This window comes from Tauraco erythrolophus, chromosome Z, assembly GCF_009769465.1.
Source record: "Tauraco erythrolophus isolate bTauEry1 chromosome Z, bTauEry1.pri, whole genome shotgun sequence".
Lineage (NCBI taxonomy): Eukaryota > Metazoa > Chordata > Aves > Musophagiformes > Musophagidae > Tauraco > Tauraco erythrolophus.
In genome coordinates this window covers 32,563,569-32,579,357 of record NC_141496.1, presented here as the reverse complement: position 1 = coordinate 32,579,357, position 15,789 = coordinate 32,563,569, and the positions used below count along the sequence as shown (strand labels likewise).

The following is a 15,789-nucleotide window of genomic DNA, read 5'->3' as shown; positions in this document are numbered from 1 at the left end:
TTCAAAAATCTCTCCCTCATCAGATGTGACTGCACTTAAACTCATTCTTACAAAACTCATGGTGATGCAGTAAAACAAGTATTTAAAGGATTATTAAGACTGTTTTCTGACTTTTTTTTTTAAGTTAGATAACAATGTAGGTAGGACCTCTCTGGTTATCTCTGTATGCAATCATAATATCAAATGAACAACAATAGAAAAGACAATTACTATGGACTGAAGAGTTATAATCCACTTGAGGGGTTCTGCCCATGTGACAAACCAGAAGAGTGCAGCTTAAGTGGCTTATAAAACAGTAAGTGTCCTGAGAAAAAAATGACAGGCTTTTACAGGCTGAAAAAAAACCCAACTATTTCTATATTTTTATTTCCATGTTTTTAGCAGAACAAATTGATAGAGGCTACAGGCCTGAAACATTCTTCAGTTTTCTGAGAACTTGTATCATTCTTCAGTTTTCTAAGAACTTTTATCAATGTCTAATATTGGGAACTTTTTATTTACTAATGTCAGAGTATTCTATCACAGTGACACAGCTGGCATATTTTTACAAAACTGATTGTCAGTTGCTGTCAATGAGATCAGTCATGTTTCTTGTTATTCCCCACTCCCAACAGCACTATTTTCATGTGTTTGATCATGCAGTGACCTTATTATTTGAGTAGTTAAGCCAGCAGAAAAGTAACCTTATACTGAAAAAAAAAAAAAAAAAAACAGACCATAACAAAACAAAACCACAAAACCATCCAGTGATTCAGGTTACCAAACTGACTTTCTGAAAGGACAGATGAGTCCCAGCGCCAGCACAAGGAACAAGTAGGATCACCACTTTCAGCAGAAGCTGACCATTCGATGGGCTTAGCCTGCTCCTTGCGTTTACTTTGAGTGCAGTTTTATAGTAAGGTTACCTGCCTATGATTACTTGTCCCGAAATAATAAAGCCAATGAAATGAAAAATGAGTCTTATTAAAAAGCATTCTAATTTGGTACACTACAAGGTAATTACAACGTAATGGTGCATCACTAGGCCTAAGACAACTCCCTGTCCCAGTCTCTCAGAATTTATCACAGAAGAGCATTCCAGCTTCCACATATGGTTTATCACTATCCATAGTTCGCAGTAACTACTTGCTAACATGAGTAAGTGGTGTAACCCTGTTATAACACTGCTTATTAAAGCTGCACTGTAACACCACAAACACCCTGGCTTGTAGTCAAATTAAGAAACAGAGATTCAAGAAAAACAAAGTACCCTCCCAAGGTTCTCAACAAAGCAGAAACTACGCCCATTTGCAAGACATGTCAGAAAAAAAGTGGATTGGTGTTTACTGCTAGCAATTAGGGAATTCAAAGCTTACACAACTCATCACCTGTCTTCTTTTACCAGCAAGTCTTACTTACCAGCACCCACACAGAAAATACTACAACATGAGACCATTTTCACTTATTTACCCCCAGTTACCTAATAGAACTTAGGATCAACCCTAGCCTAACAGCTTTTGCTTATAAATTCCCTTTTGTTATGTTTTAACAGCTATTTCTCTCTTCTGATTAAAGGCAACAAATCAGAACAACACTTAACTCATTAAAATAAAATATCCTCACCTGAAATAAGCTCCCTTGGGATCCTATTTCCTTGCAAAGTAAAACAGGGAGATGCCTGTAAAGCTTCTCTGTTCAAAACAAAACACTAGTCACTAATTAGTCCCCTATAGCCCCCACGACATTACCAGAAAAGGAACCAAGTTATCAAGTGTTCACAACTGCACACACCATGTCATAGCTTCCTGTAAGAGGCTATACAGCCAAACTTCCTATAAGTTTGGCTGTATGAAGGACAACAGACATTTCCACACAACAAAGAGTTTTTGTACAAGTCCATCGTGTCACAGTTTAGCCCACCTGGCAGCTCAGCTACCACACAGCTGCTCGCTCTCTTACTCACTCACTCTGCTTCCATCTCCACCCTCACCCCTCCCACAGCCCCCAGTGGGGTGGAGAGCAGAAAAATGTAACAAAAGGCTTGAGGGTCGAGGTAAGAACAGGGAGAGATCACCCACCAACCACTCCCCTGGGCACAAATCAATTAAGTTCATTTTCAGTTACTTCAGAGAGGATAACAAGAAATAAAGCCAGATCTTAAAAACACCTTTCCCCACCCCTCCCTTCTTCCCGGCTCTACCTCCTCCCCTCAACAGCACAGAGAGACAGGGAATGGGGGTTGCAGTCAGCTCATCACACGTCATTTCTGCTGCTCCTTCCTCCTCAGGGGGAGGACTCCTCACATTCTTCCCCTGCTCCAACACACGGCTCTCCTCACAGATGACAGTCCTCCAAGAACTTCTCCAACGTGAGTCCTTCCCGCAGAATACAATCCTTACCCATCAGATTGCTCCAGCACAGGCTTTTCCCACAGAGTCACTGCTTCTTAAGGTGCAGTCACCCGCTCCGACATGGAGTTCCTTCCCACAGACTGCAGATGTAGCTCTGTTTCACCATCAGTCTCCAGCAGAACGGGGGGTCCTCTCCACAGACTGCTCCACCATTTCTCTCAAGAGCTGCAGAGGGGCTGCCTGCCACCTCACCACGGGCTGCAGGGGAATCTCAGCTCCAGCACACTTCCTCCTGCTCCATTTTCACTAGCCTTGGTGTCTGCAGAGCTGTTTCTCTCACATATCAGTCCTCTGACCTGGTCCTGGCAGGAAGAAACTCTGCCCAGCAGGCGCCACGGGAGCAGGGCGCTTGGGAGCTCTCCAAGCCGTGATGCCACGGCCATCTCCAGCCAAGTGGCAGAGGCTCAGTGTGGGCAGCTGCTGGGCTGGGGGGAGGCAGCCCCCCACCTCCCTCCTCTCTCCTCTGCAGGTCTTGGCTGGCTCAGGTTCCTTTGTTCCCTTCTTGGGGAACTGTGAACTTGAGAACTGCGAACATGGCATTCGCAGAGGCACTGACTGGCTCAGCCCTGGTCAGAGTGGGGTCCAACTAGTTTCAGAGTCAGGGAAGCTTCTTGCAGCCCCTCCCCCACTACCAAAACCACAACAAATCATTACATTGTGAAATATAAGGCTGACACTCTCTCAGCTGACTCTCTCTGCACGTTACAAGGAAAGTCCAGCCCACTTAACAAGTCAAACCTAGCACCACCACCAGTATCCAGAAAAATTTATACAGAACCATAACACAATCTATTACAAAACTACTATCAGTAAACAGTATCCCAAAATAGCCTATTTCACAAAAGACTTCAACCTACAGCTATGCATTAAAATGGGTGTTGAAATCTCCCCCTCTATTCACTTTTATTTCAAATTCAACTTGCAGTTCTCACAAAAATTAACTGGCTCCAGTCTCAGCTCCACTAGTTACACTGTCATTTACATACACATTAAACATGTCCTGTATGCAAATTTCAAAATTTTTACATTCTTTTCAATGGGCTAGCAAGTGCTGAACCTGTAAAAAACTGTAACTACCAGAGGGCAATGTAGCACCCCTTACATCAGATCAAGTCCCTTCATTATCTTTTTTAAAGAGCAGATAAACTCACCCAATCTTACATAATTGGGAATTATCTTAAACAGATTGTATTCAGAGATTTTTGTCAAAGAACATGCTTCTATTTAAAAAAAAAAGTAATTTGTAAGATGTATATGGGGAACATGAAGTATTGGAAAATGCTACCTTAATGTATGTAATAAATCCTGTTCAAAGATCTCCACAGACATAAAGAGACCAAGCAATTTTCTCTGGCAATAGTATTCACTAAATTAAAAAAACAGCCACCGCGATAAACCAGAACACATCATACATGGCCCTCCCAACTAAGGATATGTACACAGAACAGAACTGCTAAAAAGCCTATCATTTAACGTTTCAAAAATAGCTTAGTTTATATATACTAAGACTGGGATTAGATAAGAAATGCACACAAATTAGGCATCCTACTCATTAAGATTCACTAAGAGCTAGATACCTAATTACTCTAGGCCTTTATAAAAGTTTCATTAAAGTCAACACACAAATCTACAAAGAAACAAGAGGTGCAACAGTGGTCAAGCTCCATCCAGATAACATTAGTATTAGTTTGGGTAAATTGTGGTGCCTATAATGACATAAGCTAAATGAAGCCAACTCCCACCAAAACCAGTGTTGATCCATTTGTTTGGACTGCTTTTTAATGACTAGTGCCTGTTAGAATTACAAAGTGAGGTGGAAAGAGACGGGGGGGGGGGGGGGGGGAAAGTAAGCGTTTCCAACATATTATAAGTACTTTGATAAAATGAAAAAACAAATTTCCACCTCATTGTCCCAAATGATAAGGCTGCTGGCCCTGATTCTCAAATGCATTACATACTGTCTAATTGTTTCTCAAGTGTCCAATCTTAAAGTTTCCTCAAAACCCTCATGGGAGTAGTGTTATTCACACAACTTCAAACAAGACATATCTTTTCTTGAACTGTAATCTCTTATCACTTCTTATTTACATCAACATCACCAAACATTTCCTGTGAAAAAGCCCCAAAAGTAATTCGTGGAGATTGAATTAGTTGTGGTGAATCACCCAGTTTGTCCTGTGGTCTCAGAGAACTTCTCCACCTCTGCTGTACACACTGGAGCTGAGACAGAGGGAAAAAGTCTTATTGTCAAGAAAAACTTTAGTCAGATGCAAACACAAGAAGAGACACAAAACTAAGAGCTGAAGAAACAGAGACTTGAGATCTCTACTTAACTACTTCTAGATCAAACAGTTTAGGACAGTGAATATCTACATTATGAAGGATTTGAGGAAATATTCCCTAAGCATAAATGTTTCTGCAGTATTACTTTATATGCATCTAGAAGGTTTTGTAGATGCAGCTAATTAATTGTACAACACATTCTCCATCAGCTCAATGTTTCAGGACCCACAGCATCCAAGCACATTACAGATATTTTGGTATAAACCTGCTACAAACTCAACAGTAACAAAGGCATGGACTTCCTTCACATGAAGAAAGCATGCAGTATTAGTAGATCCAAAATTAAAACACAGCAGGTAACAAATCACCCACGTTACTTCGGAATTCAAGAACAGCTGGAGACCCAAAAAGATCCAGAGATTATAGACTGCTTTGACACAAGGCACACACCGAGTCTACGAACAAACAGTGCAGTATTTATAATTCTGGCTGTTTCTCTTCACCATCCAATATAACTTCTGCCCATCCATGACTGAGTCAACCTAAATTGAACTTCAGCCAGGATGTTTTGGCCAGATCCCCTGCCTTGGATAGGTAATGGAAAGTGAGGAAACTGCACCACTTAGATCTGATGAAAAGGAAATATGGACCTACGCAACAGCCACATACACACTGCAAAGCAGACTGTAACTTTGCCTTCACAGAAAAATAATTACAGTCTGCTTCTCCCCACCCATCTCCAACTGAAATCATGATTCACAAGTGGCTTTGAAAAGATACACTGCGAAATTGTGATATCCTACAGGCTAAAGGTGTTATCTTTATTACACTAACACAGAAAACACTAAATTATACTCTCAGTGATTCGTAGTATTTGTTTAATCGGCTACCCATAATCAAATGAAGATGCTCAAAGTTTAAGAACCGCTTAAAAATGACAGCAGGTCATCATAATTAAAACAAGTAACTTATAATACTTACAAGTAAATCAGTTTCATATTCTACAACTCCACAGGACACTGCATTAACATTTATGAGGATTTAACTATTACCATTTCATCAAACCATTCGATCAATAAACAGGTTTACATGAAACAACAAAAAATTAGTAAGGAGAAGATTCAAATCTTCAACATAAACCTGAGTTATTCAGTTCACATAAGAGAAGTCAAACACACTAACAGCTGAGGGATTCTGCCTTTGCATACTCACACATGTAACCTCATTGTAACTTCAAAACCTGGCAGAGAATTTGAAGTTTAAACTACAGACCACAGAATCAGAAATGCTGCACCTTAATTGCTTATCCAGACACTTAGGCCACAGACAAAAACCTCTGGACACTGCTTCAGCCGCTTGTCTAGCTGTCTGTACCAAAGACTGTCTGCATGCACCCCAGCATAGCTAGCAGAACAGGTGGTGTGCTTACACCAGAAACTTCATTGTGGAGTCATGCAGCAAAAGGCTCCTTTTCACAAGCAGAGACGGTTTACTTTAGGATGATAGTCCTATTGCTCCCCACCTTCAACCCTTTACAAATATTCTTGTAGAAATTCTCATTCCTGCTGTGTAGCTGTTCAGTTTTTCATAAAGCAACTACTCAACTATTCTAACTTACAGCCTATCCTCTTACAAAAAACTGCCATCAGCACCAAGAAATGACTAACAGAGGGGGTTGAATGTACTACAGGCAGTCAAAAGGCGTCACCACAAGTCAGAGTTTACACAACTTAGGCTAAGCTATGCCACCTCACTGAAGAGGCTACAGCATAGACACATGACCCTTTCTGATGGCTTTGCTGCAGAAGGCAATAGTCCAGGAAAAGTAGAGAGCAGATAGCTGCAGCCAGAAGTTTCATTGTATTTCAACCCCACAGCCAGTCATGGCAGACCATGGCCAGGATCAAGTCCACATTTGCTGCACGCATAGATAGATTCCACTGCATGTTTCGGGCACAGAAAACTGACTCATGACAGCACTGACTGGTTACAGATTCAGTTTCCATACCGTGACCTTTACTACAGGTATTAATCACAGTTATGGAACATCATCTTCACATTAGATTCTGAAAAACAAAAGCCGTAATGAGAGGTAGGCAGAAAGAAAGGAATTCGCCATATTACTGACAGGCCTTGTCTTTAAAACGGGAAAGAGGAGGAGGAAGAAGGGAGAAGACTCTTTTAAATACAAGTTACTTATTGTAAAATATCAGTGAAGATACGAAAAAGGTATCACTTCCATAGCAACAAACTTATTTTTAACATTTTCCCCAAAGGTCCCAGCTCTAAATGATCCACCGGGTGCTCAAACCCTGCAGTGACACATAGGAAATATTCTCTGTCAAGTGGAGACAAAGAGGAGAACGTTTATGCCTAAGTGACAACTTTACATGTGTCAGAAACAAGTCACATGATTTTCAATATTAATCTTTGCATTCTGCTATACTTGCAAACTACCAGAGCTGTGTTTAAGTGAGCCTTACTTCTTTCTTACTTCTTTCCCTTTTCCATCCTTCCTTATTTTATCTTGCAAATAAGGCATAAGCTTTTCTCTGCTGCCATTATCATGAGAAGTGATCTTTATGTCATAACATTGCTGCCATTTTCAAGACAAGTCAACTTTATGTCATAACATTGTGTTTATTACTCCACTAGAGGATCGAACAATGAAAAAGCTTAACAGATAAAGTTCAAGAGAGGTGGAGGTCCTGGAAGCATAGAGAACTTCAATTGCAGCAGGAAACACAAAAAATATAATAGACATTTTAATTAGTAATTTGCAAAAATGTTCTCAGTCATACAAAGAATGAGAAGACTCCTTCTAAAAAGGATCACCAGTTCACAGCAATATTACTCATCAGGACCACGAAAACTGGAGGTAAAAGTGCAGACGTTTGGTTTGGTTTTTTTTTTTAAGTTGCTACTGTGCCTATTCTGACCTTAACTTCAAAAGTCCAACAAAAATTGAGAAAATATATCTGCAGATATTAATTTCACATCGGCCTTTGTCAAGAATATATTTAAAATAAGAATCTTAGCTGGAGCACTTTTTGTCTTATCAATTTTCAAGCCTCAGGTGATGGTGAAAGCATTTTTCAAACTTGACAAGAAACATTCACAGACCACTTCAGAAATGAAAAAAAGAAAAGATCTAAGACTGCTTTGAACACACTCTTTGGGCGCATGTTCTATGAAACTCCACAGAAATACCAGTCCTAAAGCTGAGACATAACTCATGAAATACTGTATTTAATGAAGCTTTACCCTCACCTCTGTCAAGTTTGCATATGCTGTATGACACACTTTAGATTTACTTTTAAATGCTCATTATCCATATTATCTTTTTGCTTTTTATTATTGATATAAATGGGCATAAAAATCTGCCTCCAATCCTATCCTTCTGATACACCACTTTTTTCCTTAGAATAACAAAAGGACAAAGGAAACAAAGTCAAAGACAGTAATAGGGCAATTAGGTTCCCAAAGAGAAAGTGTGCCTTTATTTGCACAACAATACTGCCTTACACAGAAGATTCTGCCCCACCCCGACCATGTAACTGGTATACTACTAAAGGAATTAAATTCCAGTACAATATTTATTGTCTGTGTCTTAGAGACTGGTTAAACGAAGTAACACTGGAGAAATCTACAGCAAAACAGAAAAGAATGCAAGCGGAACAATGCTGTCATAGATCCCATAATGATTATTTTTTTTTAAAACAGAAAGCATGCAAATTACTTAAAACGGTAAAAGTGAAAACAAATAAATAATGTTTTTAGCTTCAATTCTTCAGTTGGTTATTTACTACGATGAAAATACTCATCAAAAGACACCTTAAAAAGAACAGCACTAACCTAAAGTTTGGAAAGTCTGAATATCAAACATAAGTAGCCCATACCAAGGAAAAACCAACTTCGGTGCTATCTGTGTAGTCATGCTGACAACTAAACACTCACTTTACTTGACCATAATGTACCCTTCGGGGGGAAAAAAAAAAAAAAAACAACATACAAAACCAAACCAATCGGTTAACTGTAACTTCAGATCGAGTTTAGAAGAGCCGTAACTTTTCCAGCCGTGTGCAGTTTGTTGTTCCACCATCATAAATTAGGGGTTGAGGGGCGGAGACAAAATAAAAAACTCCATTTCTCCCCGCGCCGCGGACCTAACGAGAGGCGGTCGGTGTGACACGGCAGGCACCGTGCGCTGGCGCGGGCACGCAGCAGGGCGCACGGCGGGCAGCACCGAGCACCGGCGGAGGGTCGGCCGCGGGCCGCCCGCTCCCTCCGCTGCCGCGGAGGCTCTGCCTTGGCAGCGCCCAGCGGGTCTTCCGGCCCTGCCGGGCGGCGCGCAGGCCTCGGCGCCGCACCGCCCGCCGCCTCCCCACGCAAAGGCGCCGGGGCGGGCGCGCACCACCAGCAGGGCCCTATTCCGCCCCTCCGGCCTTCCCGGAAAGTTTTCGCCCCGGCCGACAGGCTCCAAAACGTCTCTGCCTGGAGGTCCAGCCCCGCTGCCTCCTTCCCCCTCCCCTCCACGGAGCGATGGCTGTGGCACTCCCGGCGGCGGGCCGCGCAGGGCCCCGTACCTCGACGGCGGCGGGGGCCTCGACGGCGACAGGCTGGCGAGCAGCCGCGGAATGCCTCAGGGCTGGGCTGGGCCCGTCTCCCCGCCGCTGCTTCTCTCCGCCACCATGTCACGCCGACCAAACATGTCTGTGCGCCTGTGTGTGGCGGCGGTGACTTCCTGATCCTCCGCCGCCGCTCGCCCAAGCAGAGGGACGGGAAAGGCCACCCCCGCGCCGCCACCGGCGCTTCAAACCGCCTCCCTCTCCCCTGCGGAGGCCCGGCCATGGGCTCCACTGATCTCCTGCCCCGCCCGGGAGCCAGCTGCAGCAGCGGCTCGCTGCCTGCCCCCGCCTCTGGCAGGGGAGAGAACTTTTCCAGGTGCCGACCACCGCCGTCCCCCCTCTCCCGATGGGGCAGGCGAGCCGCGTCTACCTGAGCATCCGCGTGTGTATGCATCCTCGCTCCCGCCCGACCCGATCAAAAAAAAAAAAAAAATTTCCGCGCACACCGGAAATAAAATGCTTTTTGCTTGGAAGGCGACTACAAAATTGCAAGCGCATGTTTTGTGCTACTCCGCTTCGCCAACTGCTGCAAGGCGGGGGGGCGGGGGGGAAGGCATGATTTCTGCAGGGAAAACGGGGCGGGGGGGAGAGCAGACAAGCTATTTTGGGAAGTAAATCGCGACACCTTTACAACAGGAGTGACTGCACAGTTAAAAACAGAGACTGAAAAGCAACAGGAGCCGCAGCCTGTCGGGTGAAGTCCCAGCCCCCACCTCCTTGCCCCCTCCCCGGTGTGTGTAGTGCTTGTGACAGGCAGGAGGCAAGGAGATTATCCGGCTCACGGCCTCCCTGGCTCTGCCGCGTAACGCCGCTGCTCTCTCTCGCAGGCAAGACCGCTCCTCCACACACCATCTCTCTCCCTCCTCATGTCTCCCCACTTCCCTTTCCTCGGCCCGCTCTACGCGAGCTGGGCTGTGCCACAGCGCAGAAACAACCCTCACCGCCGCGCGCTCTCCCGCCGCCGGACACCGTGAACTTCACGCCGCGAGCCTCGGCAACCGCCGAGAGACAGCACACCGGGCGGCCCACGCCAGCGGGGGCAGCGGGCGAGGCCGCCCCTGGCCCGCCGAGCTGCCCCGGCGGGACGCGTGCGGGCCGTCGCTCCCTCGAGAATCTATTTCTCTCCCGGTCGCGTCTCCCGGAGGCTGTGACAAGCTCGCTCGGCGGCACGGCCGAGGGGTGCCGCGAGCCGGCTGTTGTTGCCACGAGAGCCCCGGCCGCGCCGGTGAAAAACGCCAGCCGCCCCGCCGCACACGGCGGCCAGGGACGCGCGGGCACGGCGCCCCGCCGCTCTCCCGTCCCTCCCGCCGCTGCCGCTGACTCACAAGTCAGCCGCCAGCGACGCCGGCGGGGGGGAGGGGGGGGGGGGTTCCCCTCACACCCTCCCACCCTGAAGATTTGCATCGTGATTATTCCAGAAATACCGGATCAAAACTTTCTTTCCTCCACCCACTGGGGGATATAAATACTGGGGAGGACCAGGCGCCGGAGAAGGTGGGGAGAGGAAGCAGGTGGCACGACGGTGCCCGGGGCCAGCGGGGACGTGCTTGGGGAAGGGGAGGGAAGGTGGGCACAGTGCGTACCGGCGCGATCACTAACAATAAAGGTCGGCGCCGGCACGGCTGTGCCAGGGACGGGGAGCGGGGCGGGGGGGCGGACCGAGTTTTAAGTTCCATTTACCTTCCGCCCGGGAGGAGCGCCGTGCTGGATGTCGCTCCTCTCCCCCTCGGTGAGTCACCCGAGTCCGGAACCGGAGCGAGGGACTAGATTATGAACATGACTTCATTGATGACAGCCATTCCCTCCTCTTCCTAAACTCCTGCCCCTCCTCCGGCCCCCTCCCGCCACCTCCCCTCACCGACGCCAGCGCTCAGGAAGCAGCATTCCCATTGGCCCGCCGGTGAGGGAGTGCCCGCCCCTCTGCGCAGGAAGAGCGGTCCTATTGGCGTCGGCTAGCTGTCGCTCAACCGAGAGGCTGGGGAGGGGTGGGGAGGAGGTGTGCAGGAGCGTGGCGTGTTGTGTGAGTGTGCGAGCGAGCGTGTGCGCGCACGCCGCGCGCTCCGCGCGTGTGCTGGACGTGTAACAGCGGGGCGGACTGGGCTGCCGGCCGAGGCTCCTCCGCGCCCTCTCACGCCTTCCCAGCTCGCATGTGCTGCGTGGAGAGAGGGACGGGAGCGCCCTCCGTGAAGTTAGGCGGCGGCAGTACTCGCGGGAGTAGTTTTGGGAGAGGTGAAGAAGGCGCCGAAGCTCCGCTGTGCAGCTGCCCCAGCCTGCCAGGGCGAGCCCGCCGCCCCTGGGGAGGAGCCAGCCTGACGGGCGTTATGGTCTGCTGTACCTGGCGGCTGAGGGGGCGGGTGTCCCCCTCCCTTTAAAAAAAAAAAAAAAAAAAAAAAAAAAAAAAGGGCGGTTGCGGGGGGAAGGCATGGAAGGGCGTTGTCATTCGTCCCGAAACTTACACCCCGTCCCCGGTTTCCGACGGCGGAGTGCTGTCGCGGTCGAGAGGAGGCTGCCGAGAACATTCCAGCTGAACCGGCCTGTCAGTCAGTCAGGCGGGCTCCCGCTTCCAGCGGCGCGGAGGCACCGCCGGGGCCGGCGGGCGGGTGTTTGCCACATACCCTCTCAGAAGACCTGTCTGCTGCCTGTTGCAGGTCTGGAGGCGGCTGCTGGAGTAGTCGTCAAATACAATAAGGCTGTGTGAAGAGCGGAGGCGGATCTCGTGTTTCTTAGGGATAGGAAGGGGTAAATAGCGCGATTGTGTTTGTTCTGTTTTTCTTGCTTCCGTCGTTTTAGCTTTTTAACAGTTGGTTTGGAAGTACGCTTTTCACCTCCACGTACTGGTGCTGTATTTTATGGTGGGTTTTTTTTATGCTGTAGAGCGCTTACCCGATCTGCAGCCGAGCGCTGCAGAGCTCTCACGCTGTTTGCAGAAGCTGTACCCGTTTACGTAACAAACGGCTGAGTACTTCATTGAAGTAATGGACCCGCCAGCCCGAGGGTTTTTTTTTGAACACCAGTCGTCGAGTCAACTGTTAAAGCCGGACTACCATGCATGGTGTTATGCGTAATTATTTTTATCTTGTCATATTTGCCGTTCTGAAGCTAGTGTAACTCTCTTACTGTGGCTTTCACTTTGTGCTACGGAGTGAAAATGTTGAGAGAAACTTCGGTATTAAAATCAGTAGCTACTACAGGTGCTCAGGTGACAGTATTTAACATGAAGTTCCTCTGCTGTGGCCAGGTGGAGTAGTTAGGGACCTGAAGCGATGCTGGGAGCACCAAATGCACCTTGTGGTCAGTAAGTGACAGCTATTGTTTACGTGGAGTTTAGCTTGAGGGTTTTTTTTTTGTTGATAGAACAGGAGCAGTAATCACCAATTTACAATGCCGGCTACACAGTGCTAATGACTGCTGTTCCTGTAGTTTTCCAAGGTGTTATTACTTAATCGTTAGCTTCGTCTTATTTATTATGTAAAGTGACTACGGAAAGTGCTGAAAGATGAGTGTATAAGAATTACTGCTAACTGGACAGCACTAAGCATTCAAATAAATAAATAAATAAACAAAAGGCTATATTTTCAGTTCACTTTTGTCTGTGAAAAATGTTTACTTGGCAGCAAAATCAAAGAAACTGAAATATTTAAATCTGTGTGTACAAAATAGCCAATTATCATTATGCAAAACTTTTGATCCACGAGTGATTCATAATTTTGGTTTTAGCTTTGTCTTAAACTATGAGTTGCAATCCGGTGTCTTAGAGATAAAAGAATGTAGTTAACATTCTTGGAAAATTATGCTGATGGAGTGAAAGGGGTAATGGGATTATTCTTTTTTATTATTTTTGTTTTCCCCTTCATGCCCTACTGTAACTCTCACTAGGCAGGGTTTTTTTTTTTTTTCCTCCTCCACTCTCCAGAGTAAATCCAAGTGCCCTTTGCCTTTTCTGTCTTCAGAAGAGAAAACAAGCCTTAAATAATGGAGGGGAAGCTTCCTTGCAAGACAGCTCAACTGCTTGTTGGACTCAGCAGCACTCAAACCATTCTAAAACCAGGTCAAGCCATTCTTTTTGGTAGAAAGCATCCAGAGAAGAAAAAAGGAATATAAAATGAATCTTTCAGGCGAAAGAAAAAAATGTTCACTTGACGTAGGAATAAACGCACCTACGCTTAGCTTATGATTGTGTTTGTTTTGGGAAGGCTACAGCAGCCGATTTCATTTGGGGGCAACAAAAACTGCAGTTTGAATGGGCATGTTGTTGATGTCAATCTGAAGGGTTTTTGTATTTTTATGAAGTATCATTTAATCTCATTGTAACCCGTGTTGAAGGATTGGAAAACATGGTTTTTGTCCAGGCACGCATGTTAAACTGACGTGAAAATCTTTACTGAAATTGGTAGGACCAATAAGAGCTCATTATATGAGACTTGGGGGGCTGAAGCTTCATGCGTAGTGAATAATCTCATGCTAAAGGTTAAATTTGCTTTGCCCTGATTGATTTGTTTAGCTTAGCACAAAGAAAAAAGGACGAGGGCCCTTACCTGAATGGTAATTTGGATTTTGCTTTGGATGTTGCCAACAACAGTAAAACTGCACATAAAATTTTCAGACTAGACAAAGTACCACCATGAGAAGAGGTACCATTTTCACTATCTAGATACGCTGTTGTGAAACTAAAGCTTGTTGGTGAGGAATAATACCAATATAATTATAACCATGATGTGAGGAAACAGACTCCACAACTTGGAAAGTTGTAAAGTAGGTATGTTTATTCTGAAACCGGTGTATCAGTGAAAGTCTTGTAAGGACACAATTACACCAAAAGAAGGTCGTTACCGTCAGGGAGTTGCAGATCTTATCAGCAACCTCACCTTTACCAGCTCTAAACCCCTGCTGTGGCAGTTTGTGATGGTATTTCTCTTTTTGCCACCAACTCTCTGCCAGAGGTTGCAGCCACTGCAGCAGAAATGGCAGAGGAGTATTTCTTTAGTGCCTCAGCCAGTTCCTGGCAAAGTCCAACTGCTTAGGTTAGGTGACCAGAGAAAATTGATTTAACTAGAACATTGCATGAAGATGGCTTCTTGCTCAGGTTTCTATATAAATAACAAAACAGAACAAAAATAGTGTTTTGTGTGTCCAGGGAAGTCGTAAGTGAGCAAACTTGAGAATTGCGTTATGGAACTGCACAACATTTTTGCTTACATCTGCTGCTTTGGTGGATAGTGTTTACCTCAAAAAGCAAAAAGAAGAAGCATGCTTCTTTGAACTTTAATCAAAGCCTTCAAAGGTGAAAATGGGGTGAAGGCAAGATACTTCAGCTTTACAGGGAGGTATGTTAATTGAGATCATCATCAGATGGAGAAGTAAGACTGGCTTCTATGACTTCACTGGAGTAAGGTGGAAACATCTTTTACACCAAGATAATTCATGTGTTTTGAGTAACTAATATAGAAAAAGCAGGCTTTGAAAAAAAAAAAATAAAGCAGCGAAGGCAAGTCCTGTAATCATGAAGTAAATCATTGAGATAAGGAGCCCTGAAAAGTGTCAGTTTTGCTGGTACTCCCTGCAAAAGTCTTCTCATGCCCTATCCATTGTGTATTGGAAGCAGTACTTTTCCTGAAGAATGTGAACCCTAGAGGGAAGGATACTCTTTACTTACTCGTCTATTGACCTACTGTGTGAAATACTATTGAGTGTGCTATACTCGGTTGAAGTAGCCCGTCTCAGCCTGATATGATTGGCAACAAAGTAATTGTTAGAGCTGGTTAGAGTTTTTCTTTCTCTTATGGAAGGTGTAATTGCTTTCTAATTTAAAAGTAAAATTTCTGGTTTAATATGACTTTTGTGAATGTGCTTGCTACTTATGCACTTTTTCCCCTCAGCCTTTTTTTCTGGAGACATACATGTTCATCTAGCTGTCTTCATAGGTTTAAAAGAGAGAGCCTCTTTCAAAGTAGCTTCGTTTGTCCTAAAGGTGTGTTTCAGGGTGTGATGTTGAAAAGATAATATTCAGCTGAGATCTTCTCAAGGCTAAGTAGAGGCAAATAATAATCTTTGTCTAAAGTGCCTTTCTGAATACATTCCAAAATGTAGCCTGTGTGTGAGAAAAGTGGGCTGGCTTGCAATGATAATGTGCTAGTGTTTCTATTTATTCTGTAGTCCACAAAATTCCAGAGCTCGGTTTGATGTCATATTTTAAAGGAGAGGAGAAGCACACTGTGGTGTTGATCTCTTGCTCTCTTTGTTTTTTTTCAGGCTGCCATTTTGCTTCCTAACCGGGTGGTCCCAGTTTTGTGTTTTTGCAGGAGTACCACTTTACACTTAATTTTATTGAATTTTATCTTAATGGTTTCTCAGCTTCTCTGCAATTTCTCAACATCATTTTCAGTTCTAATCCTCCCTTCTGAGGTGCTCACCAAATCCCACTAGGATTGTGTCAGCTGCAGAACAAACTTGTTACTAAAGCAGTTAAAAAGAATATTGAACAGAACTAT

General features: G+C 45.3%; 1 protein-coding gene across 3 annotated transcripts in view; it reads right to left on the bottom strand.

Moving 5' to 3' along the window:
• SMARCA2 (SWI/SNF related BAF chromatin remodeling complex subunit ATPase 2) overlaps positions 1-11,117 on the bottom strand; it is a 126,578-nt gene extending 115,461 nt beyond the window's left edge. Inside the window, exon 1 of one of the 3 annotated variants that reach the window (XM_086628695.1) lies at positions 10,982-11,117. The gene's annotated coding sequence lies outside the window, so the exon portion shown is untranslated. Of the gene's footprint in view, positions 1-2,378; positions 2,490-9,671; positions 9,701-10,981 lie in introns of those variants that run through there. The other 2 variants (XM_086628697.1, XM_086628696.1) reach the window with 2 other exon arrangements.
• Between the last annotated feature and the right edge of the window lie 4,672 nt (positions 11,118-15,789).